Below are 5,739 nucleotides of genomic sequence, written 5' to 3' on the forward strand. Positions count from 1 at the left end.
CATTTCCAGACTTGGACCCTTCCCACCGAGACCACCACCCCAGAGCACAGCTAGCCACCCCCACCTGCCCCTGCTAGCCGTCGGGGATTTATCCCCCAGAGCTAGAAGTGATACTTCCCGCCCCCCCCACACAGCCTACAACCCCAGGATGCCCCAGACCTACAAGTGACCCTCCCCACCCCAGGGACCTCCTAGACCCACAAGGGACCCTCCCTCCAGGGACCTCCCCGACCCATAAGGGATCCCCCGGGCCCTCCCAGACCCACAAGGGACATTCCCCCCCCCCGACCTACAAGGACCTCCTGCGGCCCCCAGGCGAGGGGACAGGCAGCGGCGAGCGGACGGCCGTGCCCTCCCCTCCAGTGCAGACCCCAGGCCCCACCGCCTCAGCCCTGCAGGAGGCTGAGAAAGCGTTTCTCGACTCTTCCCTCTCCCCCACAGCACAGGGGCAGCACTCCCCGGGGCGGTCACCTCCGCCCGCAGGCTCTCCCCTAACAGACAGCCGGCGGTGGCGAGCGCGGCCGCCGCCTGAGGCCCCTCTAGCCAGCACCTGCCGCTCTATGGCTCGCGCTCAAGCGGCTCCCGCGCTTTTCCCGCGCTCCGTTGAGGAGGTGGAGCTGGGGGCCTGTCTAGCTCCTCTCTATGGTGTGCGCCGCTCTACCCATATCCGCCTGATGCGGTCCGGTCGCCTAAGGGTTTTTTTCCGTACCCGCGAGCCGCTCTGTCGCGCGGGCTCCGCGCTCCCTGCGGTCCGGCGCGGGGGCCGCCCCTGTCGTTGGAGAAGGCGTCCGCGGCTGGCTGGCCGCTCCCGGCGGCGACGTTTCCCTCGGTGGCCGCGTGGCTGTTCCGCCGGCGCTCTGCGGAGAACGCCTCCGTCGCTCGGCAACGCGCCCTCTCTATGGTTCGCGGCGGAGCCGCGCTAGGCGGCGGCGGCATGTGGCGCCTGGTGCTGGGCCGCAGCGGGGTGCGGGCGGGCGGCGGACTGTCGTCCTGCCCGCCGCCCCCCGGCCCCGGCCCCGGCCCCGGCCCCGGCCCCGGCCCCGGCCCCGCTCCCGCTGCGGGGCCGCCCCAGGGCGGCGGCGGCGGCGAGCGGTGAGTGCCGCGGGCTGGCGGGGCAGCAAGGCCGCCGCGGCGCGGCCCTGCGGGGCCCCGCGGCGGGGGGCGCGGGCTGGTTTGCGGGTTGACGCCGTCGCTCGTTTCCGGTGTTTTCAGCCCCTGCGGGTGGCAGAGAGGGCGGCAGCGGGATGGCTGGAAGCAGGAGCAGGCGCCGCAGGCCCTTCCCCGCCTGGTTCCCCGCTACTCCGTGCTGGACGCCGTCACTTGGGTGAGCGGGCAGCCGGCTGCGCGGGGGGGGGGGGGGGGGAGAGGCGGCCGCTGGAGCGCGGCGGGGCCGGGGCTCCGCGGGGAGGCGGCAGGGTGCAGCGAGCTGCAGCCAGGCTGCCAAGTGGGACAAAAAGTGGGAGGACGGCTCTTCTCGCTGACTTGTTGCTTCTTTTCTTCAGGGTGCCCTCGCTGCTCTGCTGCTGCAGCTGGCCAGGCAGATCTCCTGGCTGAGATCGCTGCCGGAGACGTGGCGAGAGCACAGGTCTCCCTGGCTGCTCCGTTCTTCGCGACCTTCCCCGCAGTCAGGTGAGCAGCTCAGGGACGTGGGAAGCCCCAGCTGTCAGACAGGATTTCGGCCACATAATAGTTAACAACTTTACTGTCACTGGCAGAGAGCTGGTGTGTGAAGCTAACAACAGCTTTTAAGCTCTCTGAAGAGAGTGGGGGCCAGTATCTGTCAGGGGAATCTCACTATTTCATGCTGGTGTGGTGCAGTCTCCCTTTGCATCCCACATCCAGTTACTTTTCTTTTATGTCCTGGACTCCACTCAGTGGATTTTCCTTCTGCTTGGCATTCTGCTCAGAGCAGAGAAGGAACCTGGGTACATATGTGGTTCTGTGCTGTCTCCTATAAAGGATGCTGTGTGCCTCATGGGAACTGTCTTTTGTGCTCTGTATTTCAGTAGCGACTGAAGCCTCAACCAGCTGTCCCAGGCGGCAGCTGCGGTCCCAATTCCTGCAGGAAGCAGTTCCAGATGTAGTACCAAAGAACTCATCCTCGAGCAATCTCTCAGGGCAAGGAGAGAGCCAGCCCTGTGCAGACGTAGGTATGTGCTGATGCCCTACAGGGCAGGATACTTGTGACAGAAAGACTTCTGAGTTGCCCCAAGACAAAGTTAAGAGGCAAGATAGGTGTAGTGATTTCTTCAGAACTAGAGGAGGGAAGTTAGAGTAGAAAGAGGGAACTTCAGAGAGAGGAATGAGGAGTCCAGAGCTAGGAGCTCCTGAAAGTTGAGGGGGAAGCCTGCAGTGTAATTGGGCAGGTAATGCTGGTCTTACCAATACTGGTCAGCCTTAGCTACCAGGATACAGCATTCACAGGGTTTAGGAGAATAATGCAACAGTGATCTGGAGTATGTGCCACATCGTGAGACACTGAGGGAATTTGCTTCTTCCTAGAAGATGAAGATAGATTTATGAGTGCTTACACTGTAGATGAGAAGAGATTGGCGAGAGGCATCAAAGGCATTCTTATTAAGTCTTTGAGAAATGGAAAGATATACTTCAAAAAAATGAAGGAAATCCAGGAAAGCATGTTCTAATGTGGTAAATTTAAAGTCTTAACAAGGAAGATCCGGTGAGGCCTACAACAGAGTTGCTCACTAGATTTATAACCTTAATAATGCAGCTTTAGGAGTACTCTTGGAAGCAGTAAGCCTTCTGGAGCATGTGGAATGGGGGGCAACATATCAGGGAGCAGAAGAAGCACTTAAAGAAGCCAACCCATCACTGATACATAGATCATGTAAGATGTTCCGGAAAAGATCAGACGACTTTCCAGTTCTTTGCTTTCTTCCAAATTTTTGGCTTTCTTCTGTGCTGATTTAAGCTACTGCCCGTAACTGCTTATCAAACCATCTCCTGCCAGAGGTTACCATTCCCATCAGTTGGCAAATGGAGCATTTTGTTTCCATGTTTCCTAATTAGCTCTAGGAAAGCAGCCAGGTTAATTTACCTAAACTGCCAATTAGACTGTTTAACCCATCTGCTTTTGCCTGAAGCGGATTAAGAAGTACTCAAATACACTGCCTTGCTGGCAGATTACTGGACAGGGACCTCTGGGAGAAGTGGTGGAGAGTAAGTGGAGAAAGTGCTGTCTTCAGGCAGCACAGCTGAACATCCAGAAGTGAATGTGTGTCTGTGTCTGACAAACAGTTTCGTTTTGAGAGTCAATGGGAGAAGCTTTTAGGCGAGCTAATGAATTGAACAGTGACAAGTCACTAAGGCCATGTGATCTTTATTTGAACATTCTCCAGAAGATACAAAATTGCTGAGCCTCTGCCTCTGATGACAGTATGTAATCCAGTGCTTCTATCTGCTGTATGACTTGAAGAACGAAGACTGGCAAATTAGTCACTGGCCTTTAAAAAGCAGTTTTGATTGAGCCATAGAAGTACAGAAATGCAGTCCTAAGTTGATAAAAATTGTGCTACAGGATTGCCTGGATGATCATGCTGTATCACAGAACCATGAGTCTGGAAGGGCTTAGGAAGCCATCTCTCCGATGTGCTTGCTCCATTATATAAGACTTAACAGAAAACAGGGTTGTATTTTGTAGATCTGTCAGGTTTCTGGAGAAGTCAGCAGACACATGGAGCAAGATTATCCAGTTTTTAGTTTCCTGAAAATCTTTCAACAAGGAGCTACATCAAAGCCATCTAGAGAAATGAGGCTGATGGGAGGGAAGGGGAAGGGACAACTCTTGGGATAGTAACTCATTAAAGTATAAGAAATAGTTTTCACAATGGAGATATATCACCAGTGAATTCACCTACGTACCTGGTTGACACCCTTTCTGTTCAGTGCAGTCAGCAGTAACTTGGAGAAAGAAAGTGACAAATGAGATGACAAAAGAAGCAAGTGATAAAAAATTATTCAGGACAGTCAAAGTGGAAAGTCACTGCAAAAGATTGTGCAGGAACTAGCAACGGGGCAGTGCCAAGATAGGTTGAAGTCATATGCACAGGGAAGAATAGCCATAAAAAGACATACAGAGTGAGGAGTGTCAAATTAATAATTACACTGAAAAGGGACATTTAAAGTCACTGTGGATATGTTATTGAAAATGCTAAGTCAGTGCTCAGCAGCAATCAGGCAAACAAAATGATAGTTATAAAGGAGGGAATTAAGAACAAAACAGTACTGTAGTTTTGCTGTTTGTTGATCTGTGCCTGTGATGCAGCTGCATCTTGAATGCTTAATGAAGATAAAAACCTGTCTTAAAAGCTGTAACAAAAATGTTATAGAAAAGGACAAGGATGCAATTGCATATGAAGAGACTCACTCTTCAGCTTAAAAAGAGGTGACTGAAAGAGGGTATGCTGGCAGTCTACAAAACTAAAAATATGGGGGAAAGTGAATGGGGAACGGTATTTTTCGTAATATACAGATAGGTGACGAAAAAAGGTCAGGTGTTAAGCCTGAAAAAAGACAAAAGGCAGTACTTGCTTGCCCACTGCACAGGTCAATTGTGGAACTCACTGCTACAGTACAGAAGGATAAATGGATTAGAGAAAAGAATTAGGGAAAATCACACATGCAAATTAAACTTACGTGGTCCAACCAAACTCTCCTGCTCAGGAGATTTCAGAACAGTTAATTGCTGGAAGGTCCTGTGAGGGAAAGCGTCGCTTTATAATGCCTCTGCCTTATGCTTTCTGCCCAAGCGTATGCTATCGTCAGTTGTCAGAGATAACTTGCTTGCTCCAGTTCGCTGTTGCCAGCAGTGGCAGAAGACCTTCTGGAGGAGATAACATGTCCTCACGCTTTCTTTCGGTTGTTCAGTTGGTTTCCACAGTTGCTTGTTCTGGTCCACACATAGAGTGGCGATGTGCCATTGCTACTCGATTATCTTGAGCAGCAAAGATCTTTGTGATGGATCCAAACATCCTTCCTTTGCAGATGAGCCATCTTAGCTTTAACATAACACATTGGGGATGGAATCTATTGCTTGTAGTGTGTTTAAAAAGAAAATTCAGGAAATTCATTTGAAAGCTGCTTTAAATAGCATTCTAGATATTACCATGAGTTTTCAACTGCATGATCATATCTTATTTTCTTCATGGAATTCATGCCTTATTCAAAGCTTTTTTTTTTTTTTTTTTTTTTTCCAGAAAGTTAAAGGCACATTGTGAGCAAGCAGGTGATTACAGTCAGTCTCAGTGTCAAAGCAACTGAATGCTGCCCTGGGGAGCTGTATTTTACCCCTGGCAGAACTGTAAAATTCCTTATTTCAGTTCTGCAATTACACACGTTTCAAAAGTGTGTTTTCATTTCAAAGCACAGTGAAATGAATTGGAAACACTAATTTTTTCCATGGGCCACAAATCCTGGATTTTGGCCAGCTCCAATTGTGAATTCCTTCTTGTGAAGCATTTGGTTGTTCTGGGATAAGCACGGTAGACAGTCTATGAGAAGCTTAATAATTCTGCATTTGGAGCTCGGTTTCAATAACACTTGATAAGTACAGGATGAACAGTGAGGAAATACAAAATATTTATTAGCTGCTGAATATGTAAGCATTGTGCATCTAGTGCACTGAAAGCTGCAAGATAACATGGAAAAGAGTATGTGTAGTCATGTTGTATTATCATGCATATTTAAAGAGTGGAATTAAAGTTGCACAGAAAATTTTAA

At 50.6% G+C, this 5,739-nt stretch overlaps 1 long non-coding RNA gene across 1 annotated transcript; it reads left to right on the forward strand.

Annotated features, from left to right (window-relative positions):
• Nucleotides 1–2,063: 2,063 nt before the first annotated feature.
• On the forward strand, nt 2,064–5,739 carry LOC134146639 (uncharacterized). Its single transcript, XR_009959863.1, has 2 exons — nt 2,064–2,150; nt 5,217–5,739. It is a non-coding gene; the product is annotated as an uncharacterized LOC134146639 (long non-coding RNA).

This window comes from Rhea pennata, chromosome 14 (assembly GCF_028389875.1).
Source record: "Rhea pennata isolate bPtePen1 chromosome 14, bPtePen1.pri, whole genome shotgun sequence".
Taxonomy (NCBI): Eukaryota; Metazoa; Chordata; class Aves; order Rheiformes; family Rheidae; genus Rhea; species Rhea pennata.